The sequence below is a fragment of the Neofelis nebulosa genome, chromosome 17, assembly GCF_028018385.1.
Source record: "Neofelis nebulosa isolate mNeoNeb1 chromosome 17, mNeoNeb1.pri, whole genome shotgun sequence".
In the NCBI taxonomy this organism is placed as follows: Eukaryota; Metazoa; Chordata; class Mammalia; order Carnivora; family Felidae; genus Neofelis; species Neofelis nebulosa.
The window spans coordinates 61,228,956-61,244,870 of record NC_080798.1 but is presented as its reverse complement, the minus strand read 5'-3'; positions in this window follow the sequence as shown (position 1 = coordinate 61,244,870).

Here is a 15,915-nt window from a genome sequence, read left to right as displayed (position 1 = left end):
GTCACGCCCACCTCCGACGGGGCACAGCATCCCTAGAAAGCCCTTCCTAAACCAGCCCTCCGCTCATTCTGTGTGATGAGCCACAGCCCCTGTCCGGGACAGCCGTCACCAGAGAGGGATTTCCTCTTTGCACGTGTCAGAGACCCTGCCCCCCACCCCAAGCTGTCTGCAGCAGCCTCCCCCTGCCCCCAGCCCTGTGGCTCCCAGCACTCCCACACCACAGCAGAAAGACCTGCCCAAACCATACTGGTTACCCCACTCCTCCTCTGAGACCTTCAGCGGCTGCCCTGGGCCTCGAGACACAGGCCAGACTTCAGAGGTGACCTAGGAGACCCCCATGCTCTGCCCCTCTCCCCTCGGTATGCGTCTCTCTCGTGGAACCGTTCCTCTCCCCGAGGTGCCTCTATCACCCCCAGCGTTCCCCAACTCCTCCCACAGAACCTAGCCTCACCCAAACTCCTACGGATTCCTCAGAGCCCTCAGGAAGTGCCCCTGTCGTGCTGCCACAGGCCCTGGATGCCCCGTCACGGCATTAGCACGTTGCCTTGTGGTTGCTGTGGGCCAGTCTTCGTGAGCCACTGGGAAAGCCCCAGGTGGGACCCACTCTCCTGGGCCACGGCTGTGTCCCTGGCGAGCGGCGCCGGGCTCCAGCCGAGTCTGACGGATGGCTGGGTGAATGACCACGCCCCTGTCTGAGCACCTGTCCCCCGCCCTCATCTGTGACCGCCCCGGTGCGAGCTGCACCTTCTCCCCGTTCTACACACAGCTCCGAGGGAGACAGACGGGACCCCCACTGACTCCCAGCTCTCCGGCTGGGATCCCTGGGCCCAGGACCCCGGGTTGGATGCCTCCGAACGCCATGTGCCCAGGCGGGAAGTCCGGCCCGGCTGCTCGGGGCGGGTCCCCGGAGCCCGGGGCCATGGCACAGAGTGTCCCCGACGGCGGGAGGGGCCCGGCTCGATGGCCTGTGGGTGTGGAGCAGGGAGAGCTGGTCAGCTCGCTGCCTGAACTCGGCGAGCCTCCTCCCACCCACTCAGAGAGCAGGATGGGAACTTGGGGCCGAGCCTCGGTGAGGGCAGAGCGTGAGGAAGGACACGATGCCAATGTGACAGAGTGACAGGCCTAGTCCCCTCTGACCAGACCGGAACCGGTCATACCCCCGCCACGAGGCTCAGAGAGGTTGAGCCGCCGGCCGGGGGGTAAGCCCCGGGCTGGATCCAGGTGAGGCCCAGAGGGCGACCCGAGGGACAGGGTGGAGGGTCCTGCTGTGAGGAGGACCCCAGCCCCACCCCCAGCCTGGGCCTCTCTGCCCCTCCAGGAGCATCGAGCCCAGCCAAGGCTGCCCGTTGGGCAGAATAGCAAACGGAGCCTCAGCGGGGGAAGCCGACCGCAGACAGGGGAGTGCCACCCCCCGTGACCTGACTCTCCTAGGAGGCAGGTCCCCGCCCGCAGAGCGGCCTCCTCTGGGTCCCGGGGAGCTGCCCACCCTGTTCCCTTGAGCGGCCATGCTGCAAACGGGGAAAGCCCCTCCCCGAGGCCACTTTCCCTTAGAGGAGCCCCAGGTGGAGGGTGGGGTGAGTCACCCTGCTGGGCCCCTGTCCTGGGTCCTGTTTCTCTCTGACTCTCCGGGCTGTGCTGCCGTGCCTGCACCCCCACCCCCACCCGCTTTCAGCAACGGGCTCTGACTGAGCTCACGAGGCCACGAGGCCAGGCTCAGCTGGCCTGGGCGCAGTGCGTTTGGTCCAGAAAGAACAACAAGAAGAAAAGAGTCAAAAGGGGAGGTCGTTTTTCCTGTTTGCCCTTTTTTTCTCCTTGGGACCGACAACAGCTTACAAGGGTAGAAGATGGGCTCTGGTGCACCAACTAACCTTCTAGAATCTTCCGGAACATTCTACCAGAGCCTGGGAACTTTGTAGACCCAGCCAAAGAAGAGCACCAACATGGGGAGAATAACCCGGGAAGTGGTTCGTGCTGGGTGAGGTCAGGTGGCGGCCAGGCCCTCTGAGCCGAGGGACATTCCGCTTGCCTTTGTAGGGATGCCCCTGAGACTGGGGTAAGGCTTCCCAGGAGACCCTGAGTGAAGGGTCCCCACCAGTGGGCTATTCCGGGCAGCCGTGGGGGCCCCCACCGGGCCTGGCCAGAGGGAATGAGGCTGTTCAGGGGCCCAGAAAGATCAGGGAGTGTCCTGAGGATGAGAAACACTGAGGCCTGACCTTCCCCGAAGGACCGTGTTGCAGACCCTGGTTGTTGGGGGCTGTGTGATCCCCACCACGTCTGTGGGCATCACTGATGTTCTCCCACGTGGAAGTGATCTTTCCTTGCATTGCGCTGGAAACCGGCCGGTGTCCCTCAGAAAGGACTTTTCTATATTTCAGATTTGCTCTGCTTTTAAAACACTTGAGTTCACACTAACAATTTTTTCAAACGCACCCACGAGACTAGAGACCATAACGCACGCGCACAGCAACCACTCAGCCCCACCGGACGGCCACATTTCAGACGTCAGCTCTTCTCGTCTTAAGGAATAAAACTGGGCAGCAGGGGGGAGCCCTGTGGTCCCACTGAAGGCAGCGTTTCTGTGTCCCGTGGATGCTTGTCACGCCCTCGGGGTGTCGGCCACGGTGACTTCGGGCAGAACGTGCCGCCTGCTTCCCGTGCGTGGCCTGCGGTGTGGAGGTTGCCCATGAGGCTGTAGTTCACCGTGACCAGAGAGGGGCCCCTCAACCTGTACTGCCACTTACGTTTTGCCTTAATCCCCAACTTTTCTTGCTGAAACTCCGTGCCTCTGCTCCTGTGGCTCCTGTGGCCCCAGATCACGGCTCCCTGCCTGTGCCTGTTCCTTCCAAATCCTAGACACCTCAGGAGGCAAAGCGGAAGCCCTGGGGAGGGCAGGGCCCAGGCTGGCAGGGTCAGCACCCCCGGGAACGTGCCAGAAATTCTCAGCCCCTTGGGACCTGCCAAGTCACACCCCTGGGGCCGGCTCTCTTCCCACCCACTTCTGAGTCTTTTGGGGAACTCCGCCCCCAGAGGGGTGCAGTTGTGCTAGCCACTTACAAAGGAGAGGGCCCATGACCCAGGGCAGCCCGTAGGAGTCTCCCCTGAGACAGGTCCGCAGGTCCTCAGGTGAGGCAGTGCGTTTTTTCCCAGCTGGGTTGTGATGGGCTCCCTTTGAAGCTGCAGCGGCCATTGTGCCAGGAATGGCGGAGAAAGGGACAGAAGCTGGAGCACCAGATCCAGACAACATCGCCGAGCCCCTGGATACAGCCGTGCCTGAAACCCTCCTGCCTGTCAGTGTTACAGGCACTAGAAGTTCCCTGCCGTTAAGCTGGTTTGAATGATGTTCTGGACATGGCAACTAAGGCAGGCCTGATGGATGTGGTGCCTATTCACCCTTTGTTTATTTCTGTGTCCTGGCCACTTCTAGAAGGTTCTGTGGCCTTCACTAGGCCTGCTTAAACTTGGTTCAACCTTGTCACATTTCCTGTCTGCTCTGGGCCACACGAGCTGAGGCCGGCAGGACCCTTCTGTCACCATCATGCCCTGATGCACCTGCAGAGGGAGGTGCCACCATGTGGCCCAAGACCCACGCAGGGAGTCATATGAGATCAGCACCAGGACTCGGCCATTATCACCGTCATCGCTGCCCACTGTGGGGGTGGGGGCTTCCCTGAGGCTGTGGGGACCTCCTGCTACAGAGGGAGTTCTGCATACCAGGCCCAGACACCCGACCCGGCTCTGTACCCCCAGGGGCCCCGGGGCAGCCCTCCGGGTCCCAGGAGGTGCTCCGCGTGGGGCTGAGGCATAGGGTCCTTCTCAGAGAAAACTGGAAGATCAGGGAGGGGTGGGGGAGGGGAGGCCCCTGGGTGGGGGACAAATGCCGGCTCACTCACCTCCTTTCCCACATCATCACAGATTGTGACCCATCTGTCATTCAGGCACCCAGAAGCTGACTCCACCCCCATGTCTAGGGACCCTCTCCCGCCCCCTATCTGGCTTCTCCAAGCTCACCCAGTCCCCTTCCTGGGGAAGGGGCCTTGGGATCTGTGGCAGGGAATCTGGGGGTCCTGGGGTAGAAAGGCTGCAGGTGACTCAATAAACCCCAATCCCCTGGGGTCTCCAGAGGCTCACAAGAGTGTGCTGGGGGTGGGGTGGGACCAGGAGTCTTCCAAGAGAGGGTCTCGGACCTCATCTGCTGTCACACTGCCCCCACTCACTCTGGTCTATTTGCTGTTCCATGCATAGCCCAGGCTCAGTGCCCCAGGGCCTTAGCACGAGTGCCAACTCCCCCGAGAAGGTTCCTCCCCCACCTACCCGCAGCTCATCCCCTTCCTTCCCACTCTTCACCTTTCCAGACCACCTTGTTGGAAAGGCTCCCTGCCTTCCACCCTACAACCCCTCCCCCTCTCCCGGCTTGGTTTTCCTCTAAAAGCAGGTGTCACTTTCTGATATGATAAACAATTTATTATTAATCAGCTCCTTGGGGCCTAATTTTTGTTTTTTTTGAATGTTTTTTAAAATTTATTTTATTTTTGGGGTGCCTTGATGGCTCAGCCACTTAAGCGTCTGACTTCGGCTCAGGTCATGATCTCGCGGTTTGTGACTTCGAGCCCCGCGTCGGGCTCTGTGCTGACAGCTTGGAGCCTGAAGCCTGTTTCAGATTCTGTGTCTCCCTCTCTCTCTCTCCGCCTCCCCTGCTTGCCCTCTCTCTCTCTCTCTCCCTCTCTCAAAAATAAATAAATATTTAAAAATTTTTTTAAAGTAAAATAAAATTTATTTTATTTTTTATTTGGGGGGGGGAGAGAGAGAGAGAGAGAGAGAGAGAGAGAGAGAGACAGAGAATCCCAAGCAGGCCCCGTGCTCAGTGCAGAGCCTGACGTGGGGCTCAATCCCACAACCCTGGGATTGTGACCTGAGCTGAAATCAAGAGTCAGACACTCCACTGACTGAGCCGCCCAGGTTTAGACTCACAACAGATCTGAGAGGAAGGTACAGAGACTTCCCACGGGCCCTCTGCGACCCCACCAGCCTCCCCCTCGTCCCCGCCCCCCACCAGAGCCATGCCGTAGCTAAGCTGGTGGGCCCGCAGGGACACACTGTCTTCAGCCAGATGTCCACAGGTCACCTTAGGGCCACGTAGGTGCGGGACATTCTGTGGGTCTGGACACACGTGCAGAGATGAGACGCCATCATTATAATACCAGACGGGGTATTTTCGATGCCCTAAAAGTCCCCTGGGCCCCACCTACTCATCCCCCCACCGGCCCCTGGCAACCTCTGATCCTCTAACCGGCTCCACGGAATTGCCTTTTCCAGATGCCACGTGGGTGGGCTCACACAGCACGAGGCCTTCCGGATTCGCTCCTGTCGCTTAATGTGCGTTTAAGATTCCTCGGTGCCTTTCCGTGGCTTCCGCCGCGTTCTTTTTTGGGCCGAATAACATTCCCTCGTGCGGACGGGCCACGGTGTATTTAGCCCCGGGTTTCGGTGGCCGTCACCAAAGCTGCTGGAGGCGCCACGTGTGGGCCTGTGAGTCTGAGTCTCTGCTCCGTGTGTCCAAACCTCCCCTTCTTGCAAGGAGAGCCTCCAGGACGGGGGAGGGGCTCCCTCACAGCTCCACTTAAAGGTAATCACCTCTTTGGAGACCCTGCCTTCAAATACGGCCACATTCTGAGACACACGGGCTCAGGGCTTCGACGTCGGAGTTTTGTGGGGACACGTGTCAGCCCATGGCACATTTCCCTTGAAGCTTTAGACAGAGCGTGCCGTGCCGACACCTTGGTCGTGGACTTCTGGCCTCCAGGACCCCAGAACGCGATGAACTTCCGTGGCCCGAAGCCCCCAGCTTGCGCCCCGAGGGCTGTCGGCACAGCGAAGGCGTGGCTGTTGTTACTCGTCGCCCCATTTTACGGGGATCTGGGTGACCCCCCCACGCCATGCCAGCGGCTGCTGGGGCTCCCGACCCTCCAGCACCCTCCTTCCACACACACGGTCGCTCCGACTGGGACGAGGGTGTCCTCTGTGCTGGGGAACTGGGCGGGCGAAGCCAAGTCCCACCCGCAGGTCTGACACAACACGGCCAGGCTGCTGGGAAGGAAAATAGCCCTGAAGAGGGTTGGCAGTGAGGTGGGAGAGGGCTTCCCACCGGAGGGGACGTGACGGGGTTGGGGGAGGTGCTGCCGTGTCTTTCCTGTGGGACAGGCTCCGGGCAGAGCCGGCAGCACGTGCAAAGGCCCCGGGCCAGGAGCGCCCTGCGGGTCTGGCTCGAGCCTCATCCTGGTTCAGAACCCTGAGACCCGCCCCCAGGGCTCCTTTGTTGGGCGGTCTTTTTTTTTTTTTTTTTTTTTTTTAATTTTTTTTTTTTTTCAACGTTTTTTTATTTATTTTGGGGACAGAGAGAGACAGAGCATGAACGGGGGAGGGGCAGAGACAGAGGGAGACACAGAATCGGAAACAGGCTCCAGGCTCTGAGCCATCAGCCCAGAGCCCGACGCGGGGCTCAAACTCACGGACCGCGAGATCGTGACCTGGCTGAAGTCGGACGCTTAACCGACTGCGCCACCCAGGCGCCCCATTGTTGGGCGGTCTTGCAAATTGCCGTCAGCTCCCCTAGAAGGCAAATGTCCCCAGCCAGGCATAGCTGCCTCCCAGGTGGTGAGGACAGGCTCCCAGGCTGGCTGGAGGCAAAAATATGGCACATCGGGACATATTTGGATGTAAATATTTTCAGCCACGAGAGGAGCCGGGAGGTGAGGTGCTGTTCCCGCACGGCTCCTGGAAGCTGGGAATCTGGGCCATATGGCTTCCCTTCCAGCTGCCTCTCCTGGCGAGGAGGGGAGGGAGGCTCCTGCGGGACAGACTGCTTCCCCACCTGCTGGGGCCTAGCTGCCCCTGGGGGCGTCTGGCTGGGCCGGACCTCACCTCCCAGGCCTCGCTTTCCCGTCTGCCAGGCGGGGCAGGACAGAGCCTGCGGCCCTGGTCCTAGGATGAGATGGGGCTCAGGCACGCGCCTGAGGCCGGGGTGGGGGGGGGTGGGGGGAGGGGGCGCGGCATCAGCACCGTTTCTCTCCCTTGGCTCCCACCCAGGCCGGGGGAAGGACCAGATGCTCTGCGGCAGGATTGTCTGCTCGGGGCAGAAGGGATCAGAGGCCACACAGAGGACCTCAGAATCCCTGCCTCCTCCCCCCACCAGACTGAGCCCCAGGGCAGCAGACCTTCAGAGACGCCCGGGAGTCCCGGGAGACAGGAGCAGGTCAGTGCTCAGCCTGGACTGGAGGAATGCTTCCACCCAAGAACCTTCACTGGCTCCCCATCTCTCGGGGAAGCAAGGCTAATGGAGCTCAGCACTCCAGGCCCAGAGCAGCCTTTCCTCTGAGCTCATCTCCACACTGGCCTCTGGGCAGTTCTTGGGACATCCCTTCCCCCAGGGCGTCCACCACTCCCTCACTCCCCCCGGAGAGCTCCTCTCCCAAAGTCTGGAGTCGTGGGTGACCTAGCTGACCAAGCCTCAGAGATGGCCTGGGGCGTGGGGCCAGACTGGAGCGCCCTAGAGGGGCTCGGCTGGCTGGCGGCTGCAGGGAGGGCCCTCTCCAATTTCAAATGGGAAACGGGAACCCAGGTGGGGAGGTTCCGCGGCCGCCCCGGTCACGTGGCCAGGAGCGGCAGAGCTGTCCTGACCCCGTCTGCGAGCTCTTCTCTGCGGGTGGCTCCCAACAGGGCTGGCAGTGGCCCACGTCAGGCCCAGGAGTTCACAGGCACGAAGCTGTGTATTTCCGTGGAATGCTTCCAGCTGCAGGTAACAGAGAACCCAGCCAGCAGGGGCTTACCTAACACAGGTACCGGATTACCCGGCGCCTAGGGGAGGGTGGCGTCATCAGGTACCTCTCCTCCTTCCGTCCTCGCTCTGTCTTCCACTGTGCGTGGGCATGTTGTCTTCTGGCGTATTGCCTCATGGCTCCAAGATCACTCCCGGAGCTCCGACTATCACAGCCTCTGGCCATCGCTTTCAAGGAAGGAAGAAAGGGAGCCAGGGAGGGCAAGCTTTCCCAGAACCTCCAGGCAGGTCTCCTCTAAGCTCATTGGCTGAAGGGTCACATGGCTATGCCTGGTGACAAGGGAACATCCCTGGTGGTCCTCGCCTTTGGGAGGGCATGAGCTTGCCGTGGGAGCCTGGGAGGGTGGGGACAGGGGTAAGGGCTTGGGGAAGACAGGAGGGGTAGGGCCCAGAAGGAGAGGTGGAGCCTCTCTGAGGCTGACGCAGAGGTGGGTTAGGAGGGGAGGATACAGGCCTGGACCCGGCTGGCGCTGGACCCCCCAGGGTGATAGGCGGCTGTGGGTCTGTCCAGGGGGTGACACCAGGCTCCAAGCCTTGTGGCGGTGCCCCGGGCCTCAGGGTTGGCCCTTCGTGTGGGCCCTGTAACGGCGGCGATGGGCGCAGGGGCCGGTCCCGGCCAGGCGCTCGGGACAGCTCTGGGGCTCCGTGGGGAGCTGACGTGGCAGTTCCCTCCGCCCGACCAGACGGGCCGCTGCTGGGTGGGGGTGTGTGCTGCTTGCTGGCCCGGTGTCCCCTCTCGTGCTCACCACCGCACCGTCCTAAGACGGCAGGACCCTCAGCGATGTCCTCCTCCCGCGGGCGGCCAGCAGGCTCGTGAAGATTCGTGTAACTTCCTGTCTGTCGCCTAGCATGTGCCGAGACCCCAGGTCAGCTTTTATTGTTTGCACTGAAAAATTCTTTTAAAGTGAAGCATCTTGAGTTCTTTAGCTCTTTGTTCATGCTCCAGATATTGATACTATGTTTACGGAGAGCCCGCGCCTGTCTCTTCCTGGCCACACCCCCCAGCACCTGTACCTGTACCTGAAACAACGGCAGGTGCTCGATGGTTATTTGTTGAACGAATGAATGCACGAATGAATGAACGAAGGGATGAATATGTGAACTACGGGCTCCTCTGTACTGGGCCCGGGAGGCTGGACGTGGCCGGCTAGGCCTCTGTGCACGTGTGTGTGTGTGTGTGTGTGTGTGTGTGTGTGTGTGTGTGTGACTGGAGCCCCTCAGGTAGGAGCCTGCTCCCCGCTGCCACCCCATGACTGAGTCCTCCTGCGCAGCCGCCATCGTGGGGGCCCCACAAGACGGGCTGGCTGAGGCCGGAGAATCTCATGTTCCACAGCCACAAGGGACGCCCACGAAACGCGGCAGGTCTCCGGGGATCCACAAGCCAGGCTGGTAAAGCAGTGGCTGTACACACAAGCCGCTGTGCCCACAGCCCCGGCTGCACACCTGGGATTCGGGACAGCCTCCCTGACTGCCCCGGGCCTCAGTTTCCCCAGCATCAGCTGGGCTGACAAGGCGTTTTGACAGGAAGCAGGCTGTTCTCTGCGCAGCCCTGAGTGCAGGGAGACCCCTGGCCGGGACTGCTGCCAACCAGCCGGAGGGCCTTGGCCACAGGACACCTTCGTGGCCGGGCGCCCCGGGCACCTCGGTCATGTTGCCACCCCACTCCCGCCTCGAACAGTTGCTGGGCGGGGGGGGGGGGGGGGGGGGGGGACTGTCTGCAGGATCCTGGTTGGAGCGGCGAAGTCCAGGCCACATCCGGCAGTGTTATCATGGTTCCTGGGAACTTCCCCCGGCCAGCCGAGAAGGTGGCCCCAGAGATACCGGGCACGGGGTGGGTGCTTTCCTGCCTGTGACACGATTAAGTAACAACAGCAGTTACTGGTGGGAAAGTCACCGCGACACTGGCCACCTGGATCGGCCCAGGCTCTGCTCTGCCTCTGTCCAAATTATCTCCGCTGGGCAGCCCGTTATCACCTCCAGGACAGACCGGAGGATTACAGCGTCTGGTGCTTTGCAAGAAGCTTCCATCGAAATCTGCGGGCAAACCCGAGGGTCTTAGCCCAGGGGCACCTGGAGGGTCTCCCGCCCCAAGCAAGTCCCCATCCCCTGCCCTGTGCAACTCTGCTCCGCCGGTGACAGTCTCCTACCCCACCCTGCCTGCCGCAGGATGCTGCCTCGCTCACACCTGTGCTCCGTATGGGTTCACGTCAGCCTGGAGTCTAACTGAATCCAAAAATATTAAACCGGGCCCATCTGTTGGCCAACTGATGAACGCAGATGTGCTCTGGATTTCAGAGGCAACTGGCAGCCAGTCAAAGCTGTTAGAAGCAGCACCTGCTGCCCGTTTCCCCCCTTCTGCGCACCCCCACCGGCCCCAGGAGCCTAGCAGCCCAAACAGCCCTTCCTCCGGAAGGGACTGGCTCCTCCCCACGCCCACCGGGGAGCATCCTGGGGCAAGACGTACAAAGAGTCTCACCCACCAGCTGCGACGTGGGGACCCGCAGGGCCAGCCGGGCCCTTTGCCCTGAGACCCCACTGTGGGCACAGGAGCAGAATTTCAGCAGCGACAGGGCCAAGGTCTTCCCTGAATAGAGATGGATAGCAGCTGGGATGGCCATGGTCACCTCAGGGCCTTTGCACCTGCAGTTCCCTCTGCCTGTAACACTCACCCCAGGGGCCACGTGGTCTGCTCCCCACCTCCTTCAGATCTTTGCTCAGACAAGGTTGGGACTGAACAAATATTACCCTTTTAATCTTGCTTTGGGACTCACATTGAGACCTGTCCACTGTATGTCATGAACACCTCTACTAGTCTTATTTCAAGCGGGGAAGAGAAAAGAAAAAGGCAGACACATGTTCCCTCCGTCCTCACTCTGCACCCCCCCCCCCCCCCCCCCCGCCGCCCCCATGAGGAAAGCGAGACCGGCCAGCAGTGATTCAGGCGTCTGATGACCAGGCTGGAGCAGGAGGCGGTGGTGTCGATGGAGAGAGGGGTGAATCTGTCGCTGGAGGAAGAGACCACAGGGCTGCCGGGCAGGTGTGAACACAGGGGCCCTGGGGGCCACAGCTCTGCCTCCTGCCTCCTGTCCTTACGGCCCTGCGGCTCCAGGGACAGCCAGATGGGCACTGGCCCTGGGCCCACAGGGAGACCAGCTGTCCCGTCCACCAAAGGTAGGGGGCTGGTGTCCAGGCAGGGGGAGAACCCAGAGGGGCCTTGTCCCCTCTCGTCGGCTCCTGCCCTGGGTTTTCACTGGGTGTGGACGTGCCGGGGCCCTTGGCAGTGGCCGTGGGGGGCTGTGGCACGTTGGGGGCCGTCTCCTTTTGGGCTGAGGTGTGGGACCAGGGCCCCTGGGCTGCGTCCTCCCGCGCGGCCAGTGCTCTCGCGACCCCACGGAGCGGCCGGGAGCCAGGTCCCTCGGGGTCACCAGCCCCTCAGAAGACTCACGGACAGGAATCGGATGAACACGTGTGCTGGTGTTCCTACCGAGAGGCGCCCAGATCCGCGGCTTTCAAGCCTCGTTGGGTGCAGTCTATAGTGAGGAACACACGGTGCGCCCAGCCGGAGCTCTGCAGGCTCACGTGCGTTCTAGAAATGCCGTGCGTGTTACGTGCACGTACGCGTGCACATCTGCACACACGCACCGAGTGCGTGCCTCGCCCCGACAGGACAGCTGCTTCTCAGCGTTTCCTGCCTTCTTCGTGGTGAAGCAAGTGCACCCCCCTGCAGCTGCACCCCAGGCCCCCCGTCCGCTGTGCGAGCCCCCGACTGTATACAGACAGTACATCTGTAACGACACTGTTTCCAAAGAAGGTCGCGTTCACAGATGCCGGAGGTCACGGCCTCAACATGGCTCAGTTCAACCCGTGACAGTTAAGTATCCTGAATTTCACGCCCACATCGGCCTGGAGGGGGAGCGTTTTCCCCCGTTTCCCACACAGACAGGGAGGTGTGGGGCCGGGGGAGGGCCTGACCTGGGGCTGGGGGTGGGGGGGCGGATGGGGTGCACACGCGGGCTGGGCCCCCGGCGGGGGAGAGCCCTCCGCAGCCCTGGAGCTCCTGGCCGCCTGCCTCACAGCCTGTGGCATTAGTCGCACTCACGTGGCTTGGACAGATCCTCGAGGAGCCGGTCACACTCCGTTGGGCCAATAATACGGGTTTTGAGGATGAGTCAAAAGCAGCATTGACTGAACGTACCCATCGGTGCTCCTAATAGGTCACTAATCCGGGCTGCCAGGCGCACACAATCCCCTACGGCAGCCCCCACCCCCACCCCGGGCCCCCAGCCATTCCCCGAGGGTCCCAGCTCCAGCCGAGGAGGTGCAGGAGGGTGGGAGGTGTGAATGTCCTGCTAGAGCTTGGGAGGGGCTGCTCCCCAACAGGTGTGATCCCGCCTGGGGCCGCGTGTGGGTGGGCATCCTCTCCCTTACCTAGGCCCCCCTCCGCCTGCCGGGGCACACGCGGGGCACACACACTGGGGCACATGATGAGGCACACGCCGTGCCCAGGACCTGACAAGGTGTCAGCCAGTCTGTCCTCGTCCTGTCTCAGGCCATCGGGGGAAGACCCACGGCGGTTGGGCCAGAGCGGGGCGGGCGGGGGGGGGGGGGGGGGGTCAGGTCCCCAAGAAACACCTCCAGGGCTTGTGTACCACCCTGAGGGCAGCCCCTCTGTGGGCAGCTCCCGTCAGTGGTCTACATCTCTGTCTCCCTGGGTCTGTGTCTGTCCCTGCTCCTTCCAGGAATTTTCCCTAAGAAACCTTTTCCGGAATTGTGACTGGTCCTGTTTTCTGGGGAAAGTTTTAAGGGAACACGCGGAAAGCTAACGCGGCCCACCGCTGCTAAGGGTCCTGGGCCTGCGGCTCATACCTCCCGCTCTGGACTCTCACCCCGACAAGGTTCTGCTGCCCAGACCCCGCTCCTCAGGGAAGGAGCCCCGGGCTGCCCGGCTTTTCATGGGCCTGGCTGCTGTACTGTCTCCACGAAAACCAGGCCCCGGAGCGGCACGAGGGGCGACCCGCTGGGGCACAGGTGCACTTCTGGGCACCCCATCCCCGGACGCTCAGATCCGACGCCCGCCAGAAGTTCTGGGGCTGCTGTTGAGCCGGCACGTCTGGCTTCCGCGTTCCAAAAGGCAAGAAAACACACAGACTGGGGACACCACACGGGCATCAGAGCAGGCACAAACACAGACGCCGCGTGATCAGCGGAATTTGACCAACTAGGACTGATATGTCCAGGGATCGGGGCGGGGGGAGTGGACAACACAAAGAACAGGTGGATGGCGAAGGCAGGCAGATCCAGACTCGAAGGAGCTGCTAGAGGTCGGGACTGGGACGGAACCGGGCAGCGCCGTCATGGGCTCCTACCCGGACTCCGCAGGCTGGAGGGGGTCAGCGAGCCGGAGGGAGGCCAACGGACGGGTCCTGAGTCCACAACAAGGGAACAGAGAGCGTCCAGGAGCCATACAGCAGAGGCAGAAGGAGCACATGCACGCAGGCCTCAAACGCAGGAAGGAAAGGCCAGAGAACCGGGAAGAAACTTGGGACGGAATTATGGCCAAGGACTTCGCCAAATTAATGGCAGAGAGCAAACCACAGCCCCTAGAAGCTCGGAGAAGACCGAGCAGGACAAGGACAAGGATCCCCCACGAACCCCCCCCACGCTCACACGTCTTACATCCAAAGTGCAGAAAACAAGAGACAGAGCCAGCGTCCTGTGAGGGGCCAGAGGGGTGTCACCCGCAGAGGAACGGGGGGAGCGCCACACGGGGTCCCTGTCGGGAGCCGTGTGGCAAGGAAACAGTGAGAAGTGAACACCACCAACCCGGACGTCATTGCGATTACCTTCAAGATGGGGAAACGGGTCTTCAAACCACGACGGAGGGCATGCAGCCCCGGCTGACGTGCCTCGCAAGGAACTTCAGGAGGGGCGCCCCGGGGCTCAGTCCGCTGAGCATCTGACTCTTGGTTTGGGCTCAGGTCATGATCACACGGTCGCGGGATGGAGCCCCAGGTCAGGCTCTGCACTGACAGTGCAGAGCCTGCTTGGGACTCTCTCTGCCTCTCTCCAAGTAAGTAAATAAAGGTTTAAAAAAAGATTTTCAGGCAGGAGTAGATTTATGTAGGTCAGCAACTTGGCTTTACAGAAATAAAAGTGCATCCAAAAAGATACAAATGAAAGTAAAACAAAACACTTTAGTTTTCCAATCCAGTGACCCTCAGACTGGGCACCTCTCTCCTCAACGGCCGGACGCTTGGTGGACGGCCCGGGGTCAGGACGGCCCCTTCCCCGCCAGACACAGCCACCCGTCTCAGTGGCACATGGGCTGCGTGCTCCAGGCCAGCGGGGTTGGAGTAAGGGAGCAAGGGCTGTACGAGGAGGGTCAGAGGGCATGCAGGGCCCCTGGGCCTCTCGGCGGGGAGTCGCTGTTGAGGCTGGGACCGGGTGGTGTCAGGGGAGGATGGGAGGAGAGCCGGTGGGGCCCGGGAGGGAAGGGGCTGGCCTGGACCCCATTAAGGTAGAGCGGCAGGTGGAGCGGTGTGGAGGGGAGCTCACTCTGCACCATCGGCTGGCTGGAGATGGGCACCTTCGGGCGAGATGGGCCCGCAGAGCAAAGCTCTGAGCTGGTGGCCAGAGAGGAGGCGTGTCAGAAGCGGCTGGGGGAGCAGGCGCAAACGAATGGGAAGAGATCGGGGTGCTGCACCTTCCAAAGTTGTCAGAGAGCAGAAGAGGGCCTCGGAGCAGGCAGGCGGTCCGGGGGAGAAGGGAGAGTGCCAGGGAGAGACAGGGCCCCAGAGACAGTGCCGGGGGAGAAGGGACAGGGCCCTCCCCCAGCCCGCTGGCCTTGTGCCCCCGCTGGGCTCTCTGTGCGTGGCAGACTCCCCGCCTGGCAAGGCTCCCCGCACCTGGGCTGAGCCCATCCCACAGCCCTGGACCCTTGCATCCTGGCTGTGAAGACTTGGCGCTAAAAATCGGTGCCACCTGAGGGAGGAGACAGGTGGGAAGCGGTGCCCAACCCCCACCTTCTCCTGCCCCTCCCCCCAACCCCACCCGGCCGCCGGCATCCTGGCACACAGCCAGCTGGCCTGGCCCCTCGCTTGGCTGGCAGAGGCTAGGCTGGCTGTGGCTGGCTGTCATGTGGCCCGGTGCGTCCCGGTGAGTCCTGGCAATTTGGCATGCCGCCCCCAGGGAGCCCCAGGCTCACCTTTGCTGTCCACACCCCAGGGACCGGCTGTGGAACAGGAACCCCGCTGCCCGGTCACTTTCCATTCTCTGCACACCTTTGGGCAGGTCCCATGGCCTGTCTACACCACCCGCTCCTCCACTCCACGGGCCATGTGAGGATCTGGGGAGTTAAAATGTGCCTCGGGCAGGCTGGGGCCGGTCAGGCTCGGTGAGGGTGGCGATTGTCACCGCCCGCTGGCATCCATCATCTTGGCTTGGCTCAGGGGACGCTTCCTCCCCCTGGACCGCCTGTATCACCTGACCTCCCAGCCCCAGCTCAGGGCCCTGGGCCGCCTTTGCTGGCTTCCCCAGGGGCCGGCGATGCCTCTGCAATGACGCACTCCCTGACCTTCCCTACGGCAAAGGTACACCCCGCCCCTGCTTTCTGGAGAAGCAGTATTTCCTCCAGCGTCGGGCGGGGTCCCCTGGCATCGTGGCCCGTGCAACGTGTGGGGACAGAGCGGCAGCTTCGGGAGGCGCCAAGGGCCTCGCTCTGTGAGCGGGAACGAGAGCCACCACAGCCAACCTGTCACCGCCGCCAAGTAACGTGAGCAAGGAGCAAACGCCTGTGGTTGGCCGGACGCCGCAGGGCCGGGGCCGCCCGGGGCCATCGCGCGCAGCAGCGTCGGTCTCCTCCCCGCTGCCCGGGCCTTGTTAACGCCAGCTCGCAGACGGCGGCACGTACGCACGCACGCACGCGGCGCAAGGCGTGGGGACCGACACGCCCACTTTGCACACGAGGCAGAGGACGCTTCCATCGCTTTGTACCCCCCCAAAATCGCTTCTCCCCGCCCCCAGTTCAAGCACCCACCGGACCGCTATCCTAACGAGATGCGTTTGGCCCTTCGGCACAGCGGCAG